The sequence below is a fragment of the Amblyomma americanum genome, chromosome 1 (assembly GCF_052857255.1).
Source record: "Amblyomma americanum isolate KBUSLIRL-KWMA chromosome 1, ASM5285725v1, whole genome shotgun sequence".
Classification (NCBI taxonomy): Eukaryota; Metazoa; Arthropoda; class Arachnida; order Ixodida; family Ixodidae; genus Amblyomma; species Amblyomma americanum.
In genome coordinates this window covers 213,590,457-213,616,904 of record NC_135497.1, presented here as the reverse complement: position 1 = coordinate 213,616,904, position 26,448 = coordinate 213,590,457, and positions in this window count along the sequence as shown.

Below are 26,448 nucleotides of genomic sequence, written 5' to 3'. Positions count from 1 at the left end.
GAATCACACTCCATATATATGTAAATAAGACGTGCAAATTATGAGTGGTAACGCGTTCTGGCATGCGAGGTGACTGGACACTGACTCGTGTGTATTCTACGTCTTTCACCTATTCGGAGCACTGTTCGGGGCAGCTAGCCGCCGCGGTGCCTCAGTGGTTATGGCGCTCGTCATGCTGAACCGAAAGACGCGGGTTCGATCCCGGCCACGGCAGTCGAATTTCGATGGAGGCGAAATTCTAGAGGCCCGTGTCAGTGCAGGTTAAAGAACCCGAGTTGGTCGAAATTTGCGGAGCCCTTCACTACGGCGTCTCCCATAGCCTGAGTCGCTTTGGGACGTTAAACCCCCGCAAACCGCAAACCTGTTCGGGGAAGCTGTTAGGTCGCCCACCGCCCTGCAAACAAGTGGGTGGGACAAAGGAACAATGGCTACAGAAGCGAGTTAAGTCTGGACGCCGCGCTTCTCGGTCAGAACGCACAGTTCGCAGGACCGTTATCATCTCCGTTCCGCCCGAAGGAAATGTCGATGTCTGTTAGCTCGTGTGCGTCGTTAAACAGTTTATACTGGCGTGCAAGTTGTGGGCAGGCATTCCCCGTTTGTTCCTCTTTTATATCGCCACTGCCGTAGGTGTATACAGTCGAATCCACTTATAACGGCCGCAGATATAACGACCTAGCGCTCACTATTACGAACGTTTGCGGTGCTGCCGTCAAAATATGCTTCGTCTCAGATACAAGGAACAACTGTGGCCGCACAACTTGGTTATAGCGAACGAGGAGGCGTCCTAACTCGGCACCGAATTTGAAAAACGCGCGCTTCAGGAAGCGCGAAGACCGAGGAGCGTCTCTCAGACCACGTGTCACCTTCCGAAAAAGAAATACAAAGGTGACATTGAAAACGTAGGTAACCGCCGGCCGAGTAAGTGCCGATCGCCTTTAAGGCCAATCATTGCTTGCATGTGCACAGGCTGGTGAAAGCAGAAGCTACTGCGCATGGTCGTGGAGCAAGTAACGGGAGTGATCTGAGAGATTTGAATGCCTTGCTGGCCACGCTATGCGCTGCCTGCCCAGTCGGCTCCATGTTTTCTGATGCTACTGCGTGCATGCAGCGCCAAATTGAAGACAGTGCAGCTGATACATTCTGTGCGCACATGCGCAGCGCTGCTTTCGTTGCTGTATGTGCTCAAGAACGATACATGACTTTGTCGAAACCAGACGTGATCAGATGCATGTAGATTTGTTGGAACGCGTCGTTGCTGCATTGCTGGCCTGCTGTTGACGCGGTTGCCAACGTTTGTGTGCCATAATGACTGAGCCACAGCGGTGGGTGTTTGTGCGGCGCTATCTCAAGGCCATGCTCTGATGGAGGCATTGTAGCCAATATGCAAGCCCCCCCCCCCCCCCCCCCCCCTACGAATCTGATTAATGTGGCCAACCTTCCACCACCTGGCGTAGATCTAGAACCACAATTAGTTGTAGACCGCCCCTTATTTGGCTTCAAGGGTCTCTGCGAGTGAGAACATGCTAGCCCTGGAGAGCCTTTTAACGCCACTTTTCGCGGTATTAGTAATTTTGGCTGTAAAAGAGGCAGTCCACTTACTACGAGCATCGGATACAACGAATCCAATCCACGTGACCGTCAGATTTGTTATAAGTGGGTGCTACTGCATTCGTACTTTCTGCTACCTGTGGGGTGCTCGCGCTCTTGGAAACTGTGCTTGTCCTTTGTCCCTGGTGTAGCTGCACTAACATACCCACCTCTGCGTTGCAGCCACTGTTGGCGCCTCGAGTGACCCGCTCGCTTCGCTGGCCTACAAAGCTGAAACCGAATGCAATAAAACATTTCCAAACTGTCTAACTTCACTTTGTAGATAGATTTAACACTCGTTTCTATGTTCCCGAGTTAAAGCCCTTATACCACCCCAGGAAGCACGCCACCTTCGATATAGAGCACCATGCAGCTTCTTTTGCCATTTAGGATACGATAAAGTAAATCCATAGTACGCTTTGGTACCCAGAATATTTTAAATAAAAAGTCCCGTTAAAGCAAATGTTTGAGGCTTGAGATAGGCATTCGTTTTTTAGTCTAAAGAAATTGCTCAGTCACTGCCAACGAACAAAGTTTTGACTAACCGTGGATGGCCTAAAAGTTAAAAAAGTGTATAATTTCAGTAGCTATGTGCGCTCAGCATGACGTTAGGCGGCCCTCTTAACTAAACATGTGGCGTTGCATTTATGAAAAGGCTTGAGGGTTGCACTTTGTTTGGGGGGTCGCCGTTGTTGTGGCTGTCACAGTTCTTTAATTCATTCTTAATTTTCTCGGTATGGTTCAAGAAACCATGCAACTGATTCGTGAAAGTCTTCCATGAAGCACAACTGGCTACGGAACATTGGTCTGGATGAGGCACAGTGAGGAAGTGCAAATAATAATTTGCATGCGGGTGTATATTGGCTACATGCATGTTTCTGAGATGGTTCTTTACGTGCATAACTTCGTCCCCTTCCAGTGTTTTTCTCCCGTGCAATGCGGAGCGAAATTAGGAACCTTTAGAGATTCAGCCCTCATCAGGAAGATAAGCTTTGTCTCTTTCTCACAGTGAACGTCGACAAGAAATATTAGCAATCTCTTGAAGACAGAGAACAAACCGTTGTTTTGACATTTCGGACTGCCGTGCTTTCATCAAACATCACGCATCAATGCCTAAACTAAAATCAGCAGAAAGAAATCGGCGAACACATGTGAACCACTTTGCGAAGTTCTAGCTCTTGCTCGCGATTGCCTCGGGTGATAAAGAAAGAACGTCTACTCTTAAGCTCTGGATTCTCTCAAAGCGTGAAAAACGGCGGCTGTCAAAGTGGCTAGCGCGAATCCTTGGTCGGATAAAAGAAAGACCGTCCGCTGGTATTGTGGAAAACGGCGGGTTCGTTTGCTGACAGCTCGAAAGCAGGGGAACCGGCGCCTTCACTGATACAGCACTAGATGCAATCTGCCCGAGTATTGTTTTTCGTTCCCCACGTGGGCCAGGGCAAGGGGCTCGGCCGTAGACGCCATCTGAGATGGCCGGGCGCCTATAGCTGCGCCGGCTTCACCGCAAAGTCAAGCGCGTAGCGCCCAGCCGAGCGTGGCGACGACAGCGGACTTCTCATTCTGCCCTCCGTTCGCATCGCCGTTTCGTCGAGCCGACACAGCCGTGCCAAGGAAGCCGTTGTTGCATTTGCACAACGTCAGCAAATGCTGTCGAACGGCGTTGACGAGGTCCGGTAATTTGCGTGCGAAGGAGACAAGCGGCTAAAGGCTGTCCGAAGCCAAAACACAGACCGGTTCGAGTGAGGAACCGTTCGGCGGTCTCTGGAGGCTGATAAATCACCGGGATAAAATGGGGTGCACCGAAGCTGGAGGCTGCCCTGAAGAGGCTGCCCGACTTGTAGAGAAATTTCTGAGCCCCCGCTCCTCAGCGACGAAAACAAATGGTTTTTTTTTCCTCCCCCGTACGGTCAGTGGAAATTAATGGTTGAGCCATGATGAACGAAAAATAAGCAACGAAATTCAATGACTGCTATAACGAGAATACTCTGGCTCACTTCCTATCGCGGTAAGCATCTCCGTGCCAAGTAGCGAGTCTTGCCAGCAGTGGTTTCGCCCCTCATCGAACGCCACTAACGTGTGCCCAGCCGCTCTTGTGCCTCTCTGAGTGTCCTTTTTTCCCTTTCCACGATATCTTAGCCATCACTTCGCTATCAAAGAATGTTGGGCATATCTTAGAAAAAAAAAGCATAAAAGCTGTGCGCTTATAACACGCTGCGAATATTTCACCTGCGGGTGTAAAAGAAACCGAAGGTGAATGCCTTTTACGCCCTTTATTTAATACGCCAAAAGCCTCATAAGTTGCTGTTTCTGCAACTCTCCTTTCTTAAGTGCGCTTGTTATTCTTCCTTTGTACATGCCTTTTTTGTCAGTATCGCTGAAATATGAAAAAAGAAAGACATAGAAGATGCTTCGGACACTTTTTAGGGGGATGCACTGCTCACTAAGTGCGGCCGGCGAAGCAGAATGGATGACACAAATATTGCGTTGGCTGTGACAAACGACTACTAGCGGCTAATAAAGTCTCGAAGAGGCCATTTCGAAACTGAGCCGGTCTTGAAGATTGGTTGCTGACGCGAACGTGGGAGTAGCTTCTTTCAGTGGTGACTATATGCCCTGGCTGCCTGGTTATTTTTAATCTTCTAGTGCAAACTAATTTATCTTCTAGTACAACGTAAGGGCGACTGGGGTGGAAAAACAAGCAGCAGTGTCGCTGACGGCTTCAAGGTCCTTCGATGAGCGAATGCACAATACCTTCACTTCACTAATGACTAAGAATTTTCCCAAATAAAAGACTTTCCTATAATGCAGCATACTCACAACTCAGGAGCGAACATAGATGTAATAGTTTTGAGTGCATAAATGAAATCACACAAAACTTAAAACGTTGAAATGTATTGTATTGCATACCTGTAGAAGCGCTCCGTATAACGATTCCAATAAATCGGCGTGCTTTCTGCTTGGCTGATATAAAATTTAATATAAATTTCGTGTGTTTTAGTAAGCATAAAAGGAAGACATGGAGTCTGTACAAATTGCGTATTAAAATATGCATGGGCATTGTATGAGGTCATGTGCATTATGCGGAAACCATATCAACATCGCATTAAAATCGCAAGGAGAACTTGAGGAAAGCATATGAATATCTGTTCATTTTAACATCATGCTGGCTCCATATTCCAAAAAATCCGCGTGCTCGACTCATGTGAAAATATTTCTCAGGACTGACATTTATTTCCAAATAGTTTGAAAGATGAAACAAAGAAAGTTGTAGATGGAGCTCAACAGCATCTTGCCTCCATTTTAAGTTCTTGATCTGGCAGTGCAGTATGAAGCATCGTACGTACTGTCGGACGCAAATAAAAGGTAAAGACCGTTTTCACGTGGCCAAAGATGGCGCGTGATCTTTCTTAGGCGAAAATACTCGCCCGTCCTGCCAGCGTGATCTTTCCTTACTTGTAATAACCTTTTGACTTTGTAGTGTACTTTGTTATGTAGAAAGATCAAAAATTACTCGACATAATGTCGATAAATTACTGAAAGAACATTCAACGCGATCAGCAGCCGCGAACAAGAACGCGATCAGCTGCTGGGCTATACACCCCGGCAGAGGGCGCAGGGTGTCTCTCAAGCTGCAACAACGCAGCTTTTTGCCTTGCGTCCTCTCTCCTTGTTGCTGATGTAACCTTGTGAGAGTTAATAAAATATATCGTATCGTATCGTAAAAACACACAGGATCAAGAAAGCACTATATTTACTGCAGACACCTGTGTCTCGCGTGTGATTAACCCACGGTGCTTAGGGTATGAAGGGCTGCGGAGAAGTAACTTTGGTGTCTAGCTCGCAGTCAACGAAGCAGGACCTGACCTGCCCAGGTGGCCCCAAGGCGAAATAATGGTTTTATGATGGTTTTACGACGACATTCACTGCCACTTCGACATCCCAGGTCTACACAAGACGTTCGCTACATCTGTACAAAGTAAGATTCCTGGTTCTTGACCATCTGAACAGCGTCTACGACGGCCACCTGCACGTTTACACTGATGGCTCTTTGAGCAGGCATGAACTGTCCTGCTCAACCGCTTTTCTAGTGCCTGATCTTGAAATATCTTGCGCTGGGCGCCTGCAAATAATACCGTGTTCCACTTCGGCTCCATCATTGGCCAATGCAAGGTCGCTTAAACGTCTGTCTTTCTGCAGACCACTGAGAGTCTAGCCATTCTGTCTGACTCCAAGTCTGCAGCGCCTGCAACGAGGAACTAACGATGATAAATTTAGGTTCCGTGCTGAGATGGCTGAGGAAGATAGACTGAAAGGACTTACAGTTTGCTCCCAGTGGCTACCATCTCACGTTAGAGTGGCTCGTAACACGGCGGCAGACCTTCTTGCTCAAGAAGCCCGGTCTTATTCATCTTCAGTGGCTGTCCCAAATGATGATAACTTCGGTAGGCAGCTAGTGGTGCAATGCTTTCCTATACTTCGGCCACTTTTGCACCTCCCTTGCGTTACGCGAGGCTTGTCGCGCGACAGTGCTACTCTCTTGTATCGACTGCGCACGAACTCTGCCTATACGCCGGTATGGTGACACGCGATTCACCGCGCCACCTCACCTATATGTCCACACTGTGATGCGGGTGATGTGAACCATTTCGTTTTAGCGTGCCCGCGTTTTTATGCCTAGCGTGAGGCACTCCGGGAAAACCTGAGGAGACGGAACGTCCCCTTGGACGACGTCTCTTGCATCGTGTACCCTGAGGGTTCCCGAACTGAGCGGCGATTAGCGCCACGATCACTCTTGAAGTTTTTATGTGACGCTGGCCTTATGAAACAGTGGTAAAGACGCAATACCTTATATCAGTGACTCAGGCAGGGCACTACCTGTACATTTACACCGCGATCACCACCACAACAATGTATACTGCCCTCGCGATGTGCGTTAAGGAAAATGCTACTCTAAGCATTTCTCTGATAGACTATGAAAAAATATCAAGAGAAATAGGAAAAAACCGACTGCTAGAACCAGAAAAAACGAAAGAGATAATATGCTCATGACTTAAAATTGGCTAGCAGCCACAGTTTTCGGGAAGGGAAAGCAATTCGAACTCTGTCAGTAAAATTACACATGGCCGATGTCCTATTCGTAGCATGAATTTAAAACTCTCAGAAAACTGTCATTTAGCATATTATCTATAATTTTTTCTAACGCGACTCACATTTCAAGGTGCTGAATATCGAGTGAAACCGGAAGGCACATCTTCAGAACCGGCTTATTTTCTCAGCGGTTGCTTATCTTGTTGAACTTCTGAAATGCGAATTTTATGCATCCCTAGTGTTGCAGGCTACTAAACAGTGTTCAGTGTGCGCGTTGCCAAATACACTGGTGAAGACAGGTAATGTCCATTTTGCATAGATTATAATTAATGTGTACTCCTTCGGGCAGTTATGTCCCACACAAGGTGTCTATAAAGTGAAAGGCAAATATGGTGGCTTATGAGTATTTCGGTTGATGGAGAAAGCATGTATTGGCTGACGTATCATACGCCAGACATGAGGGCTGTTGGAGGACGAAGTTCACGCTGTTACTTCGTTGGAAAAAAAATAGGAATAGCATATGCTTAATTCAATCTGCGCGTTATTGTGAACTATGGTCAGTGACCATGGTCAACCATGTCCGTGGCCAGTGACCAGTGAATTTCATCACTTCATCAGCCATGATTCCTTATAAAATGCCATGGCGTCAAGCCATCGACTACATTGTAAACTATGTTACGACTAATACAATACGTCTGTATATCAAGAGAAAAATGTTAGCTCATAGTTCTGACTAAACTTAATATGCCGGGACCAGATTCTTATCTTGGAAAGTTCTCGTAAAGGGCTTCGTTGACTATATTAATAAGGTGTATTAAAAGAGTGACATGAAAAGTGTGCTAGTACTGTAGGCGCAGATTACAAGTTTAGATCGCGTAGGGGTGTAATCAGCACAGTTCGCTTTCATTTTAAATTTCAGAGACACGCGCATACTGCATTGCGGTTCACTCTGGTTTAAGATATCAACGTATTTGCGATACCCCAAAGTGTGTCGCTTTCATTCAAAATAATCATTAGAAAAAATTAATAAGGTATAAAACGAGTGATCAGCGATAGCAAATTCTCGAAATGATTGACGCTATGATAACTCCGGGCACACGAAGATTTTGTTTATTTATGCCCCGGCATGGCCACAATGCGCGCTCTACGGTCTGGGAAATACATGGGCGTGTGGATTTGAGGATTTTGTTAGGCAGTGCGTTTGCGGGGAGCATGCCGATTGTGTCCGTCTTCTGATCCACCACGGTGCGTTTTCAGTGTCAGGTGTCCAACATCTGGGCAGCGTTCCGAGCCTGCCACTGCCTCTCGGCGGCATCGATGGCCTCTTCGCAATGTAACTGATGTGCCACGTTGTAACTTGAGGTCAATTCGGCGGCCACTACTGCGCAGCTGCTGCTCACGCGTGGCGCCGTCTCTCGAGAACACCTGAGCGCGCGCAACCGCTTCCATACCCTATGTGCAACCAACCTCTCCGCACCTTCCCCTTCTTCTCTTCAGTTTCTCCCTCCCGTTCCTCATCTGTAGCGATCGGGACGACAGCGATCGGGACGACGACTACGAAAAACCAGGGGAACTAGTTTAAGACATCCGTGGAACTAGCCCGCGAAGAATCCTTACTTTGCGTCGTGGAAAATGAAGCGAAAGTTTTTGCCAACATTGTCAGTTACATCAGGGCACTTCGTTTCTGGGTCTTATTTTTTTCTTTCGAATTCAGGAGGTAAAGATTGGGAATATTTTTAAAACTCAAGTTCGAGTAGAAATGGCGTGATCTGCAAAAAAGTTGAGCACCAAAGAATTTGGTATTCGCGCATGTTGTCGCGCAAGCGATGAAATGTTCTCTTTTTATCATTTCTTTGATAAGCAGCCTCATAATGAAAGCTAGCATCGAGGAAATGGTCATCAAGTCAGATATATTTATTGCAATTATTTTATTGCGTACATAACCAGACCCGTGTGCAGCACTACCGCGCCAGTGCCTGACCTGACTACCTTTGTTTCTACATTGAGAAACATTCAACATGTAAGAGGTCATTCGAAACGCTCAACCGCATTTAAGCCGGACGTCTTCAGAGTGGGTACTACTGGATAAAATGATGCCAATGAAACATCGCGTTAGTACCTGGGTTCACCTCTCGCTTCCAAAACACACTTTTCAGATTTATCTACGGGTAAAAGCAAGTGTTAAAAGATGTTTAAGCCATGAAAAGTTAACTGAGAGGCTCCTTCCAGGGTAAGTGCAAGATGCCCACCATATTCCGTGCGATGGCTTCAGCTTTTTGCACCGGTATCATCTACTTTTCTAACGGTGCATGTTAACGCGAAAGCGTTAAGGAGCCCGTGAGGCGGAAAAGCCGGCGTCGTCGCCATCATCGGCTGCCGCGGCTCCGTCGCGTCGTTAGTGCTTGAAAAATCCCAGGTGCACCAGCGTTGGAAGCCTTGCACAGGTTGAGAGAACGGAAGCTTTCTTCTTAACGCGGCGCACTGTGAGCGAGTATGACGTCTTCGTTCATCCTTGAGGAAGCAGTGCGACAGTTTCCATTGAGCACGTTGGCCTCAAGGAGCAGTGCAGAGTGATGTCGTCATGTGCATAGTACAAAGAGCGGGCGCTTGCTTTCTCATGACACACGAGTGTTACGGAGCCTATGACGTCTACTAGTGCGGGACTTTCTTCTGAGTCTGCTAATATGTCCACTAATATTTTCACTGTAACGGGTGCCAAATTTCCTCTGAGGTGAAATTAAATTTGAACTGCCGAACATAACTTTTCTAATGTATTCATTGCTCGTCGTTTCGGTCTCTTTCAGGCGGACACACAAAAATCACAGCGCAATGAAGCGGCAAGGAAAAAAAAACAGCTCTTTGTACGGAAACGGTAATATTAATGTTGATGGATGCCTTAAGTCGGCACGCTGCGGTGGGACAGCTGACTACAGGTGACGTGAGCAGACTCATCGATTATGCTTGCAGCTGGCGGTGGCAAATCGACGGAAGCACAGATGAACTGCTCGGAACTAGGCACGGGAAGTTGAACGAGCTTCGAGCTAGGGGTTCCAATCTCGGGAAGAGTAAATTGGTGGAACGGGCGCATGGCCCACTCTGAAGCTTGCCCCCGCGAAATCGTGGCCTTTTCTTGCGAACCTTGTCTTTCCAGTTTCCCGGGAAGTGCAGACCCGACGGTGTTATTTTGCACGCGTTGATGTATTGTCAATTTTCATGCCCCGCACTAAATTCCGCACGCGTCGCATTACCTGCAATAGGGTCCGAAGCGGCGGCAGGTTTCGCAGGTTTTGCAGGCTTTCATGTTCGTATTTTTGGGCAGCCCACTGCACAGCAGAAGCCCTGTAGTAGGAGATCTGCAAAGGTTCCCGGGCTAAGGTCGAACGTGTATGCCTTGCACGCCCGGACTGGTCTTCGGAAAACGTGCTCGGACTATGTGCAGGCAATATGATCGCAGATTCTCAGTTTTTCTTTTTCTTTTTTTTTTTTGCACCAGCTGCCCACCACTTGCCGGAAATTCACTCAGGAGCGCCGGTACGATGGCCACAGCGACAGCACGCAGAGCGCTCTGTAAAGCTCGACGACGGCCTTATATGTGGCACGGGGGCCTCGGCTTGTGTTTACGGGAAAGGGGGTGAGGAGCCACTGAGCAGTGGCACACGAAATCGTTTACGTATCAAAGCTACCTTCGGGTGTGCCAAGCGGCGCAGTAGCGTCATAGCGGCTGATTGTTCGCAAGTTGCCTTTGCGCTGGCATGATTGCACAAAGCGCAAGAAAAACGAGATGTGATTGTTTCTTTATCATGAACAAGGCATAAATAAAAGCAGTATTAAAACACTTTTTTGAACAAACTGGACCGTTTCCCGGACTAATGAACCATCCGCAGTTTTCAAGTCGACAAACAGCCACTGGTCACGTTCGGCGGTGTAATTTCGCCCGCTTTCAATGTCAACATGAAGCAATCTTGGCTGCTATTTAGGCCTACATTTTCTTGAGCTGCTGTTGACCGAGTGACTAGACAAAGGCGTGCATGTTTCCAGACAGAAAACTGATAAGTTAGCAAAAGCTCGCACGCGATTAACTGCCGATAGAGTGCATCAGCAGCTTGCGCCCACGGCACACAGCTGAGCTATAAAAACACCGTTTTACGTTTGTAATCGAAGAGTAAAGAAACCGTGGGTTCAATGCTTGAAACGGACATATTTTCATATTTCGAACCCCACGCTTGATAGTAGCTTTAAGTAGGCGTGTAAACGAAAAGCAAAATGTAAATGGAAAAATGTACAGGTAGACTGCTTATACCCCGACGGAGAGAGCCACTTAATATCTACTCTTTTATATGTACCATGCTGGAATGAAACAATTATTCATTTTGTTGGTGTAAACGCCGCATGGGCAACGTGGAGTCCCAGAATACAGTCGTTATTTACTTGGCACCGAACAACACCGGCAAGCTGCAGAAAATTCCTTTCCGTTTAGTCGTGGAGTGCGCCAAGGCCTGGGAAAAGTTGGTATTAACATTTTCTCAGACTAAAGAAACACCCAGCGTCACAGCCAGCGTGAATCCGGCGAAAGATTTTGCTTCATGTCACGCCAGGAAGAACAAACATGAGGCCTGTCGCTCTTTCGTCGCTCGTAGTCGATGTGGTGGCTGTGGCTGAATTTCAGGTTCGGCTCGCCACTCTGTTTTGACCGACGCATGCAAGAGGCAGGGTAATCAAGGCGTCGTTACGTAGCCCACAAATTCCGCATGCATGTAGCTTTAACGCGATAGTGTTAAGGCCCCCGTTCGGCGAAAAAAAGCGGAGTCGTCCCGTCCATATTGTTGAGCAGCGAAATTCACCTCATACGCACGTGGATCTATGGAGTAAAAGCGATTGAAAAACATCGCATGTAATGCGAATTAAAGGTGACCGCATGTCACACACGATCTAACTTTGTGAAGTTAGATCGTGTGTTACGTTACGCAGTGTAATGACAATAAATTATTTCCGGTCAAATAATAATTTAAACATTTCGGGATTTTGCGTCCCTTCGGTTGCAAGTCAGACACGCTATTCCTGGGCCACGCAGGCCCGCTTGTACGGCGTGGGTACAAGCGGGGGTTGATACGTGTGTCGTGTGGTGCTTCACGTAAAAAGGTATCTTGCGACTGTATGCTAATGAGTATGTGCGTAATTAGAGAGGTTCTAAACGCAGAAGCAGTAATTAAGCGAGTAGCATAGTGGATGTTAGCATGTGACATAGTGGAATAGTGGAGCCGGGCATGCGGCAACCGCCGGAAAACCCCCGCAATCTGATGTACGCCGCTGCCCCAACAGTGGGCTAGGCTGCAGCGGCACCGGCGTCATGTTAAATCGATGCTTGCTCTTCATGCAGTTCACCGCTTGTTTTGCTGACCACGGCCCTTGCGGAATCGTCTCGTCTGGCTTGACTTCTTCGCTTCTGGATGGGCACGTCGATACCACCGTGTGCTTACCCTTGGACTTGCCAGCTGATACCCTGTGTGATGGCTTCGGGTTTCCCGCTTTCTTCCAATATCTGCAAGCCAGTCATCTCGCCAACTTCTCGTTAGATCAGCCAATCTCGCTGCACTGCTGGTCTATGACGTCACCTGCCAAGGATATAAAGGCCATGTGCGCGGATCGGCTCTTCAGTGGGCTAGGCTGCAGCGGCACCGGCGTCATGTTAAATCGATGCTTGCTCTTCATGCAGTTCATCGCTTGTTTTGCTGACCACGGCCCTTGCGGAATCGTCTCGTCTGGCTTGACTTCTTCGCTTCTGGATGGGCACGTGGATACCACCGTGTGCTTACCCTTGGACTTGCCAGCTGATACCCTGTGTGATGGCTTCGGGTTTCCCGCTTTCTTCCAATATCTGCAAGCCAGTCATCTCGCCAACTTCTCGTTAGATCAGCCAATCTCGCTGCACTGCTGGTCTATGACGTCACCTGCCAAGGATATAAAGGCCATGTGCGCGGATCGGCTCTTCAGTGGGCTAGGCTGCGGCGGCACCGGCGTCATGTTAAATCGATGCTTGCTCTTCATGCAGTTCATCGCTTGTTTTGCTGACCACGGCCCTTGCGGAATCGTCTCGTCTGGCTTGACTTCTTCGCTTCTGGATGGGCACGTCGATACCACCGTGTGCTTACCCTTGGACTTGCCAGCTGATACCCTGTGTGATGGCTTCGGGTTTCCCGCTTTCTTCCAATATCTGCAAGCCAGTCATCTCGCCAACTTCTCGTTAGATCAGCCAATCTCGCTGCACTGCTGGTCTATGACGTCACCTGCCAAGGATATAAAGGCCATGTGCGCGGATCGGCTCTTCAGTGGGCTAGGCTGCAGCGGCACCGGCGTCGTGTTAAATCGATGCTTGCTCTTCATGCAGGTATGTTACTATTTTGACGCTGAGTGCGTCCGGTCTGATGATCGATACTTGCTGCTGTACCCTTGCCCACGTACTCTTGTGTTCTGCTGCGTACACGCGTTTTATTGCGCAAGTCATCTCCTCCTGAGTGGTGACGTGGAACTCAATCCAGGCCCCCCATCAAAGTCAGCGAACTCCAGTAAAAGCAATGCATCTGGTACCAGACCTTTAACCCGGTCTGTGAGTGGTTCCAGTCTCACTCTCGGGGAGGCTGACGATGCGAGTTCTTCCGCTGTAAATCTTGACAGCGAAATCTCTTCGAATCCTTCGGTGTCTGACATGTTTTCTAGAATACTAGCAGGGCAGAATCAGTTGGCCCGTGACATCGCCGACATTAAGCAATCTTTTGCTTGTCGCTTCGATGCTTTGGAGTCACGCGTGGCTGCCTTGGAGTCTTTGCCCCCGCCCGAAAATTCCAATCTAATTTCTGATTTACACGCTGAAATTAACTCTTTAAATTCCAGAGTAACACAGCTGGTGCAAAAGAATGATGACCTTGAAAACCGCTCTCGAAGAAATAACATTATAATACACGGCGTTTCAGAAGACCCGAATGAAACCGCTGACACATTGTTGGATAGCATCTCATCTGTATTTACTGATAAATTGAAGATTAGCTGTCCCAGTATTGAGCGCTTCCACAGGCTCGGTGCAGCTCGCAGAGGTTATACTCGTCCAGTTATCCTAAATCTTTCTAGCTTCAACGACAGAAGTGTGGTTTTTAAAAACGTCTCTAAACTCAAGGGCTCTGCCTTCTTCATTACAGAAGATTTTTCTGCAAGGGTTAGGTCCATTCGGAAAAAAATATGGGACGCATCAGTGTCTTTTCGTGACAACGGTTCTATCGTGAGGTTAAGTTTCGATCATGCCTTCATTGACAAGGTTCGTTACAATTGGGATGAAAGTTCTAGCTCGTTGGTAAAAGCATACAATGATCCTGCTTGTTCTGCGCCTGTGTCCTTGACTGCCGCATCATCGACTCCCTGACTTAGCTCTGGCCGTCCTGATAAGCTAGTTGTTCTAAATATTAACGCTCGCAGCATTGTTAAAAAACTTCCAGATTTACTGTCCCTTATTTCTGTTCACTCCCCCCATATTATTGGCATAACGGAGACTTGGCTGCATAGTGGAATTTATGACTCCGAATTCACCCCACCAGGTTTTGTTACTGTGCGCTTAGACAGAAGTTGCAGTATCGGCGGCGGTGTGGCATTGCATATCAGATCGGATTTACGATTCTCAGTTTTGCCTTCTCCCCCTGATACAGAATCCTTGTGGTGCAAAGTTTATCTAAACAATTATAGTATTCTAATCAGTGTTATTTATCGTCCACCTGGTTCTTCCGTTGATGCCCTTCACGCTGTCGCAAATTTCATGACCAAGATCAACATTACTTCATCAAGATTTATATGTTTGGGAGACTTCAACACTCCTGGCATCCACTGGCCATCGTTGTCTGCATTTGGTCGTGACATTACAATTTGTAAAGAACTAATAAACATTTCCTTATTGTTTGGACTAACTCAGGTTGTTTCTAGTGCTACTAGGCTGAATTCCGTCCTCGACTTAGTTTTTCTAAACTCTACTTTGGCCCAAAACGACTTCTCTTGTGAAGTAATTGATGGGCTCTCAGACCATAAAGGCGTGTTAGTTTCACTCTCTTGTCCAGTCTCCAAATCACCCTATTTGTTTACTACTTTTCCTGACTTCACTCGTGCTGACGACCATTCCATTATTGAGGTTTTAGCTGATCATTTCGATACATTCTCTGCTTTCTCAGCAAGCCACGACGTAAATTTTCTTACTAATTACTTTGAATTTCTTGTCAAGGATTGTGTCCAACGCTTTGTTCCTATTAAAACTAAGAAAAGAAATACTAATGTTCCTTGGATGACTCGAGACATTTTGCATTTATCTCGTCGCCTTCGTAGGCTAAGGCGTTCGAGAAGAAGCAACGATCCCATAACCTTAGACAGATTTCACAAGACAAAAAAAGAACTTAATCTTAAGTTGCGCATGGCCATGGATTTCTTTTTTCGTGTCCACCTGCGCGATCTGTTAAGAACTAACCCCCGAAAATTTTGGTCATCCATCTTACCTCGTGACACTTCATCCACTTCGTTCAGATTAGATAATGACGTTATCAGTGAGCCTGCTGTAATATCTGATGCTTTCAACAAATATTTTAACTCGGTGTTCGTTCCGGACAACAACGTCATTCCGCCACTCACTAATATAATTTCTTCTCCAGCAATCAGTGATGCTGTCATAAACACTGATGGCATCCTAAATCTTGTTTTAAACCTCGACGTTAAGAAATGTACCGGCCCAGATGGAATACATAATGCGTTCCTGGTTCGTTACTCCATATGGTCTTCGAAATATCTGACCATCATATTCAACAAGTCCTTATCATCCGCTACAGTTCCTTCTTCTTGGAAATTAGCCAAAGTGCTCCCTCTTTTCAAATCTGGTGATAGACAGTGCTTGTCGAACTACAGACCGATTTCATTGACATCACAGTCATGCAAAATGTTGGAACACATCATTCATAAACACATCATGCTTTTTCTTGAATCCAATAATTTGCTATCTAACTTTCAGCATGGGTTTAGGTGCGGTTTTAGTACGGTAACACAATTAACAGAATTTGCTCATGATATATTACATAACCTCGATGTCGGTAACCAAGTTGATGCCATTTTTATACACTTCTCGAAAGCATTCGATACTGTTCTACATTCCAAGCTTCTTGCTAAACTAAATGCTATACTAAACAATCCTCACTTGGTTGATTGGATTTCTAGCTTTCTCTCATCTCGTTCCCAGTTCGTATCCTACAATTCTTCTCATTCTACTGCTGTTAATGTAACGTCAGGTGTGCCTCAAGGCTCCGTCCTTGGACCACTACTCTTTTTAATATATATAAATGACTTGCCGCATAACATTTCTTCTAACATTCGTCTTTACGCTGATGACTGCGTTTTATACGAAGTAATTAATGGCCCTAATGATCATCGTCACCTCCAAGAGTCATTTGCTATGTTTTGTAGTTGGTGTAGTACCTGGCAAATGAGAATTAATTTCGACAAAACCGTCCTCATGTCTTTTTGTAACAAATCTTCCGTTTCCCATTTTAGTTACTCTTTCAATGGCCGTGTGGTGGATAGGGTCTCGCAGTACAAATATCTTGGTGTCATATTCACGCATAACATGTCTTGGTCTAAACACATTGATTACGTATGTAATAAAGCACTAAAAAAAACTAGGTTATCTACGACGCACGCTACCCAATTCACCAAAAGACACAAAGCTACTGTTGTATAAATCTCTAATCCGCCCTGTTCTTGATTACGCAGCTGTAGTGTGGAACCCGTACAAGCAATTCGAAATTAACATGTTAAAAGCAGTCCAGAAGAAAGCTGTGCGTTTTATATGTCATCGTTATGATCGCGATTTCTCACCCTCTTCTACACTTCTCTCATTGAATTTAACCACGTTGTCTGTCCGTCGCCACACTGAATCATTAAAATTCTTACATTGTGTCGTCAATTCCTCAGTAAGGCTGTCAGCTAACCACTACATTAACTTTGCACCATTATCATCTACAAGAAGTCATCACGAGCTTAATTTGATACAGTATTTTGCGCATGCTAATTTGTTCAAATTCAGTTTTTTTCCCCGTTCAATAGAAGCCTGGAATTCTCTACCCGGGTCCATTCGTTCTTGTCCATTTCAAAACTTTGTAACTTCCGTTGAAGACGCATAATAGCTGTGTATTCTTACCCTGTCGTTAACAGTTCCTTTCTTGTTTGATATTTCATTTGTGATTTTAACTTTTTGTAGTGCTCACTTTGTACATTTTGCTGCATTTTGTTTCCTTGCATTTTTGTGTTTTCCCACTCCTGCCATAGCGCATATAATTGCCCTGCAGTATGTATAAATAAATAAATAAATAAAATAAAATGGCGCTCGAGCAGTATAAAGTCTTTGTTACATTTCTCAATGCGGAACCTGCGTCGCCGTAGAGCTCTGGTTTGTGGCTTGAAAATGAAAATTGGTTCTGAGGAGAGGAAATGGCGCAGTAATTGTCTCACATATGTCGGTGGACACCGAAGCCGTGTCGTAAAGGAAGGGATAAATGAGGGAGTGAAAGAAGAAAGGAAGAAAGAAGTGCCATAGTGGAGGCCTCCGGAATAATTTCGACCACCTGAAGATCTTCAACGTGCAGTGACATCTCACAGCCCATGGGCGCATTTTGCGTTTCGCTTGCATCGAAACGCGGCCGCCGTGGTCAGGTTCGAACCCGGGTACTCCGGCTTAGTAGCCGAGCGCCTTAACCACTGAGCCACCGCGGATGGCCCTTTGTGGCGTAAGCGTTCTACATTAAGGAGGCAGCCTCCGTAGTATAAATTTCATTTGATTTCTCAGTGCGGAAGCACCCCAGAGGACTGCAGGTCGCTATATGTTCTGTGCTACATCTTACGCACATCCGAACGCAACCGGAACCGTTCTTGTGCGACAATTTGGGGAGCCAGAGGCGTCGTTCTAAACCGAGCCACGTCATTTCCGGTCTTGCTTTCTGGTTACTTGACATCACTTCCTGTTTCACTTGCAGTTTAATTGACGTCACTTCCTCTCTAATGTGTCACGAGGTTGGCAGTATGTGTCAGACATTCTGTGGGCCTGTGGAAACTTCCATTATGTCACGAACAGTCGTGGTGCATCATGGGCAGCGGAATGTTCCGTCGCGCGGTCGATGATCGCGTAGTGGTGCCGGCATGCGGCGGCTACCAGAAAACTCCAGCAATCTGAGGTTCGCCGCTGTCCTAACTGATGTCACGCGAGGAGTATAAAGTGCGCGTCGTCTTCATTCAGTGTCAGTTTCTGTGTGTGGAGAGCACCCTGAAGAGATTCATTAAAGCTATCGCGTCATACCCTTAAGGTGGAGCTTAAGTGCCGCTTTAATTTTCTTGCTGCGTTTCGCTTTCGCTCTGCGCAGCACCTGCAAAGCTCGGTCTATGTGCAGAGCAGCGCGCTTTACTGCAATGAGCGGTGTTGGATGGTTCACAGAGCGCACTATAACGCAATACTAACACGGAATGTTACCAGGTCTAGTCTGCAACTATTCTAAATAAACTCTCAATGCGCACAAGAAGGTCCGCACATGGGCAGGGACAGAGACAAAACAAGGCTCGGGACATTACTTGGTGCGGCTGCGTGCTTTTTACGAGAGATGTGTGCTTCGAGCAGAAGTAATGGCGTGCGTGAGAAGTGAACCACACCGACAAAGGTTCAGTCGTCTAAGATACTCGGTTTCGACACCGTCGGGCAAAGCGGAGATGTTGAAGTGGGCAAAAAGCATTCCTAAAGACGAAGTGCGCGGAGCAGACGAGCTCATTGCCGTATCCACTAGCTGCATGGAAAACGATGTTGGTTTGGTTTGGTTTATGGGGGTTTAACGTCCCAAAGCGACTCAGGCTATGAAAGACGCCGTATTGAAGGGCTCCGGAAATTCCGACCACCTGAGGTTCTTTAACGTGCACTGATATAGCACAGTACACGGGCCTCTAGAATTTCGCCTCCATCGAAATTCGACCGCCGCGACCGGGATCGAACCCGCATGTTTCGGGCCAGCAGCCGAGCGCCGTAGCCACTTAGCCACAACGGCGGCTCGAAACGATGTTGACGATAATGACAGCATCGGATGTGCAGCCTCGGTTAAATGGGCGGCAGAAGAAAATTGAACGAAAGAAACCAGAAGAAATATTTCAGCATGACAGCAGACAATACTGCATTGCCGGTGAGCTACGGCAGTGTACGCGATGCAAAAGTGCTACTCTCAATAACTAAACATATAATTAAACATTTCACCCAGACCGTTGGTGTTAGAGCAAGGAAAGACTAAATGTTGCTTCACTCAGCTGCATTTAAGGGGGGTCTGGCTAAATTCAAGTTCTTGCGGAGCGCCCCAGTTTAGCTAGATTAGTGGCTAGAAATAGCAATTTTACATATGGTGCCACTACCACTTTTACTATCAGGAACGCTTCTGCACTGTGTCTACAATCACGTAAAAAAAATTCGTACTCGTATGCATAAAAAGTCACCGAAACGAGGCGTTCATGGAAAAATTGTTCCGATGCGCACGCTCTCATGCTGTTGCTAGATATGCTGCTTCGTGTAGGCCGCGATGTTTGTTGCGCTGAGTGTTCTATGCCTTCGGTACTGGTATGAGAAAGAAGCGATGGGGAGATCGAAAGAGTGTCGGACGCTAAACCCTTTCCTTGTAAAACGACAAAAATCAGGCATGTGAACTTCGAGCGGGAGCTATACGGCTAGCAGCCACTGAACACATAGATGATAGGTGCCGGCGTAAGTAAAAGTGTAGCTACTTAAACAGCTCCGAGATAGGTGTTAATTAGGATGCAGCAGTTTTGCAAGTGCAAAATTTCTGGACGTCCGTTTTAACTGTGTGGCAACAGTTGGAACATCGCAAGGCACTGTAATGGGAATATTGAAGGTAATGGTCGATTCTGCCGACGCGTAGCAAAATCTTTCTTTTAAAGTTGGGCCATCGCTTGCATCGAGTAGTTTAAACAGCCATAGAAAACAAATGTGGAACGTTTTTGGCTATAGCAGCAACGTTAATAACAAAGAAAAAATATGCAAGCCTGCCGAGGGGAGGTCCCCGTATGTATTGTTATAGAGGAATCTTACGGTATTTGAAAAAAAAATCGCGTCCATAAACAACCTCCCTTTAAAAAATACGCTTTCCAAGAATTTCTGGGTATGTTTCTTTTCGGGACCACTTGCTTCCCGCGTACAGCTGGTCACTCGCAAACAGGGCCATTTCGCGTTATTTTGCCGCCCTCGGCAATGTCCCTCTTCAGACCCGGACACTGCTCCTCCTATGCGGCGCGGGCTGCCCTTTTTCTATTGTCATAAAATTATTTCGTACTATATAATTCATACGCTACTTAACACAATATTATTGATTCTCATGAATAAAAAGAATGCGAGCGAATAAACATGCAGGGAGAAGTGCCATACCGAAGCATTGGAAAAAGATGCACGCAGTAGCAGGTTTGAAAAGAATAATGGGTGTCGGCAAGAGTGAACAGAGCATTTTACGAGTTATAAAACGACAAACTCAGCTGTGCACACCCAACTATATGCGAGGAAGGTAAGCAATAAAAGTTAAAGAACGTTGTAAAAGCTCGAAGCGAATCATTATATTGGCGGAATAACCTAAATTTTCACTGGCATAGCAAGCGTTTAAATCATTGTGATGGCACGATATAGACTTAGCGTTAGGCCATAAAATTGCGCTGGGCACACTACCGGCTCAAAGGCCAGACAGAAAAAACAGGGAAGTCGAGAAATTGAGCCTCACTTGCTTTTACACGTAGTACATTCATTGAACATTACGGAAACATCGGTTGCAGAAGCAAATCACTGTTAAACGGACAGTGTCTCGGGAACGAATAATCTGTCTAGCGGTGCTGAAGAAGGGAAGTAGTTCTGTCCTTATAGTTATGAGCTTCGAGAATCTTCCTTCCCCAGACGCGACCATGGTTAGCACACTTGGAAACGTGCGGAGTGCGATGGAAGCCAAGTCGTGTTTTACTAAGTGCACAAAAGTGCTTCAGTGGCGGAAATATTTCCTTCTAAAGAGCTGCGAGATCGTCGCAAAGCTCCAACTGATGCATGATGATTTGCTTGCTCTATGTGCGATAGCATATTTCCTTAGTCTAACGTCCTGAGAAAGGCGCACAGCCATGTTCAGCCAACCAAAATAGGCCCCTCTGGGGCCTTGAGGAAGTCCGGGTCTTCTTCTTAGAAACCCAGCACCTGGCGTAGAAATGTTCTCGCGTCAAAACTAATTTTCACCGGAAACTATGCAAATCTTTTCTTTATTTCTCATAAATTAGCCTTTATAAACAGAAAGCCTTTGTGCTGATGTAAATTTAGCCCTATAACGTACATCTCAATGGCGCGAGTTCTGCGAGAGAGCTAGGAGGTCGTAATGTTGGGGTCGGTCGACTCCAGTAGCATGCTCTGTCACAGTTCGTTGCGTTAGCTTATTAATGTATGCATAAACCGAAGAACGTGCTTCTACAATACTTTAGTGCTGCGACTGCCATATTGTACAATGTAACACCGTCATGCCCAGCGTGCCTTGAGATATGTCGGTATCGCATTCTGTATCGAACAGGTCATCTAAGGGTAGGAGTGGTGGTGGTGAGCAAAAGCCAACATGGCGATATGCTTCAACAATAATGTTACCCTGTCATGCAAAGGGGCAGCGTGTAACTAATCCTCGGCCCTAGGCGAGGTATCACGTCCTATTCCCCTTGCCAGCTCAAACCAACAGAAGGGTTTATTCACGAGCAAACTCGGCGCTGCGAAGTATGACTATGTTTGGCAAGATGGCGAATTAGTGGACGTCCGCGCACAGCTCGTCACTTATGAATATATTGTCGTGCTTTGCTTGCGCCGAAATTCGCTCTGTTTTGTGGCGGAGGGGAGGGGGTAATCGCGTCTCTGACGCTGAGACCTTAATTCTGGCAAGCTGTAAAGGCCCCAGAGACTATCATACCGAAGTTGCGCCGGCAGAGTGGCTGGCAATACTGACAAAATCGCGCTAGCTCACAAACGTCCTTATACGGAATCTACCGTGGAGAAAGCGAAATGCTCTTGCGTTGCCGATGTCTCTGACGAACGGAAGATGTTGGCAACGCGTTTACTATATTCAGAGTGAAATCAGCGCTCGCCAGAGGCCCCTCCGGTCGTCGTGCTTTCTTATGTTTTGCGTTTTTTGCCACTAACTTTCTCGTAGCGATCAGCAATGGAACAAGTTTTCGAGTCGACGGCTTGTGTTCCTAGTAGAGAATATGTAGCTGTCTGTGGTGAGAAGGGGAAGCAGAATAATTATAGACGTGAATGCGCGCAGTGCGAAAAATATAAAATAAATATGCTTTCTGATAGGTTCGGCGTTGTGCTGATTACATGGAGCGTTTGAATTCACACTGCATTTTCGCCGAAGTAATCCGGCAAGTTTTTTGCGTGACCGATACTGTCGGTTATCTCTCTCGGTTCGTGAGTTTGGGCGTGCTAACCCTGATGTGGCAGCCGTTCAGAGGAAAGCTTAGAAAGCATAGGCGGCGGAGGTCAAGCAGTCTGTAGCGTGTGCGTGTACGAAAAGCCGTCGTCGTCATCGGCGGCGTCGTTGGCCATGAGCGAAAAATCCCGATAGAAGCAAAAATTAATAAAATTTCAGAACAGGTAAAAAAATATTTCGGATTGACTCCAAACTTTCGCAGGGAGGCTCCTGTAACCAAAGGAAAGTATTGGAGATGAAAAAAGAAATTGGGGTAAGTCACTTTTGGGTGCGAATTCAAGCCACGACCTTCGGACTGCGAGACGGGCGCGTTACCCATAGGCCGCAATTAAAGGTTCAATACGAAGGCAGGATGGCGCGAAAAATACAGGGTAGGAGAAACAGCCACGAACGTACAGCCATTTTCAAACCTTTTAGAGCCCAAATGGCTTGCTTCTGAACCACACCGTGTGGCTCGTAATACGTCTCCAGCAATCCAAATATCCTGAAAGAAAGAAGGTTTCTTGTCCTGTACCCTCTGACGGGTTGGACTTCCGCGAATGCTGCTGGAGCCCCACAATACGGCTTAGAAACAATACCTTGTGCAAAAGCTGCACATGTGTAGCCACTGATGTGTACATGAGTAATTATGAGTATGCTAATTAGAAACTAGACAGTTATGCTAAATTAAAGGCGAATGTTGTGATGGCTCATTGTACTTGAAGAATCCGATGAGTGTGGTACAATTTTTCTCTGATATATCGATGTGCAAGATGTCATTCGAGTATTGTTTTGTGTATATGGTAATTAGTGAGAAATATTTTAAAGATGTCCACTATATGTGTTGTGGTGATTGATTGCATTGAAGTAATCGGTTGCGCTATCACGGTCTACTCTTACAGGTGAAGCTTAAGCATCCCCCAGGTTTTTTTTTGTTTCTGTATCCGCCAGAGCTATCGGACACTATAAACTCGTTTCCGAACGAGACCGTTGGGCGCTCTCGCTCAGGAAGGTATTCTGGTAAGAAGCCAGCTAGTAAACAAGTGTCAATTTGCAACTCAGCACGTCTGGCCTGCCTTTACTTTTCGACGACACACGTCGAAACACGTGCCGATGGCAGCTTACAGAATCAGTAGTCAATTATCTTCATCGGACTGCGGGGCCATAGTCAGTTGTTTTAGATTTCTGAAACGGCACATATTTTTGATGAAGAAATTAAAGAAATAACTTTTTCCGCCCATTTCACTTGCCAATCGCTTGGTGCAGCTATTGGATTTGCATTCACTTTTAATATTCATTGAGCATGAAAGCTTACTGGTTAGACACCTAGATTCTTTTACCATGCTTTTTTCGCCATCCATGCCCACCTGCTTCGCTGCAGCTGCCAAGGCATCAAGCTAAAGAGCTCATGCAGAAGGCTGGAAGACATCATGGCACCAATATGACACAAAAAGACTGGTAGGAGACTAATCGAGTCTATGACAGGCAACATCTCTCAGCTGTCTTAGATTTCAAAAGGGCTCCCTCACTGCAAGTATTGAACATGCATAGGGATCCGTGTTTTCGGTTTAATTTTTCAGCAGATTCGTGGGTTTTTTATGGGTGTTTATTTTTTCTCTTCGATTGGTTTAGCTTCAGTGCCGGGGAGAACTCGGTGGTGATCGGGGCTACATATCCAACAATTCTGGACAAAAGTACTTTGGAGCGGGCAACCGTTTATGAACGCAGTTGTTTTCGATAATATAAGATTGCACTATAACAATCACTAGATCCGCAGATCACGTGTTGGGTTGGCCTGCTTTGGAGCATTTCGTGTTTTTCACCCGCTCGTATGCACCTTGTTTGTTTTCCTCTCTGCTGTGCACTGCCCGTTGTCGATCTTGCTGATCGCGCTTCATCGCGTGCAAAACAATTTTAGCCGTCCGTGTCACGAAAATTGGCGCACATTTAAGTAGCCAGAGCGACGCGTATGAAGACGCGCCCGCTAACGCCGCGCAAATTACGAGAACATTTTAGAAAAATTCACTGATGACAGCCGAAGAGTGCGTAGCCTTGCACATGTTACGCGGTGCCCTCTCTTCGTCCGAAAGCGGTGGTGTCCGGCCAGAGAAGAAACTTCTCCTTTTTTCTGTACTACTCCTTGCCATCGAACCAAGGGCGAAGCCCGCGAAAGCGAGCAAGGGAAAGAATGGGAGGTGGCTGGGACAGAGCCGGGAAGCCACAGCCAGGCAAAACGATTCGGAGAGGATGAGAGAAGAATGTCGAGGATGTGTTATCTGTGGCGGTGCAGGGTGAGGGAACTGGGGAATAGGAAAACGAAAGAGAGAGAAAAAAAAGAGCCACTGAAAACACCCTGGCACACTGCCTTAATCTTCCTCCCTCTAAATGCTTCATTTCTTCTCTCGACGCGCGGTTTCTTGGTCTGGTTTGTATAGTGCTGTAGCGCTACTAGAAAACGTTATGCGTTGAACATAACCTTTGACACCTGTGGGCAGTATTTTAGAGTGAAATCCCTAGTTCACGAACAAAGCTGCAAAAGCTGCGCAATCGTTGAAGCTTTGACCTTGAATAAATAAACAAATACATAAATAACTAAAAAATAAAATATCATATGTTAAATGATATTATTTAATAACATACATATTTAATATCTTTTATTATTAAATAAAATGTTATTTCATTTATCATTACCATGGTTATATTAAATAAAACAAACAGAGTAGGTTATTTTGACAATATTAAAATATTTAAATATAGTGAAGTTTAATTCCAATTAATTTGTAAATAAATAATGATGGAGTTTAACATTTTAAACAAATCATTCGAAACATTTATTTGAAGTAAAATTGAGTATTCTTTAAATTAAATATTCTATAAAGTAAATAGTGCCGCGACTGGGATCCGAAACCGCGGCGGCGAGAACAGATCAGCTCCGCAGGCCACTGCTCAAGAGTACTTTGCGATCGTAGCAGCCGATCGCGTCTCGTGTTAATGTGCAACACACTCTCGGTCTGCGCACTGCACATCGTCATCTTCATCAACTTCCGGCCTGCAGCGGTGGCTGAGTGGTTATGGTGCTCGGCTGCTGGCCCGAAAGACGCGGGTTCGACCCAGGCCGCGGCGGTCGAATTTCGATGGAGGCGAAATTCTAGAAGCTCGTGTACTGTGCGATGTCAGTGCACGTTAAAGAACCCCAGGAGGTCGAAATTTCCGGAGCCCTTCACTACGGCGTCCCTTATAGCCGGAGTCGCTTTGGGACGTTAAACTTCCATAAACCATCATCAACATCCATCTGCGGCGCGAACAGATCAGATCAGCTTAACCTCGATCAGAGCTTAACCTGAGTCTAATATCATCGCCAGATGTGCGATGACCAGGAAAAGCATAACCTTGAGCTAATCATGCTAAACACATGGTTCGGCACGACTGCTCGATTTAACTACGCTAAAACACTACCATTTTTTTCCGTACCAGAACTACTCAACATTTGGCAGTTTTCCGATTCTTAAAATTTGCTGGATTAAAACTAGAATTATCAAAAAGAGCTGAATTCGGAGCTAGATTTTAAAAAAAGATCTAAATTAGCTACTCGTAGCTGAAGGCAATTTTTGTATGCCAGTTGCTTGCAAAAGCAACTAAATCTGTCTACATAATAGCTAACTTCTATTCGAATAACGCTCACAGAATTTTTAATACAAATCCACAACATGCTCACCATTCCAATCATAAGCAAAAAGCGTCATCCTTCACTTGCGACGAGCAAAGCTCGTGCTAAAAACAGCAAGTTCCACGTCCAGTTTTGATGTCTGCTCCGTGCATCAAATGGCCTCCTTGGGAAGCCTTCACGAGAGCGGCACTTGTTCTCCGCACATCCCGCGCTTCCTCAGGACGAGCACTGCGCATCACCAGGTGCGAATTTGCGCACTAATTAGAAACCTAACCAATTAAGCTTGCGTTATTCTTTCATACTGAAATCGCGCATAGCCTTCAGAGTTCCGAGGACCCGGTGGACGAGGAAAGACAGAGGAACGCCGCGGACCCCGCTGCGGAGGAGGCTCACGACGAGGTGCGTCGCGCCTGTCAAATGCCGCTTGCCAAAAAACTCCATCACTGCCTGATCAAGGCTGGACATAGGCGAAATCGTGCGTCTCAAGTATGCGCCAATCTACTACTACTACTACTACACTGTGAAGCGCGCTGCTGCAGGCGTGGGAAGTCCGCTGCCTGCGCACACTTCGCGGTTATGTTC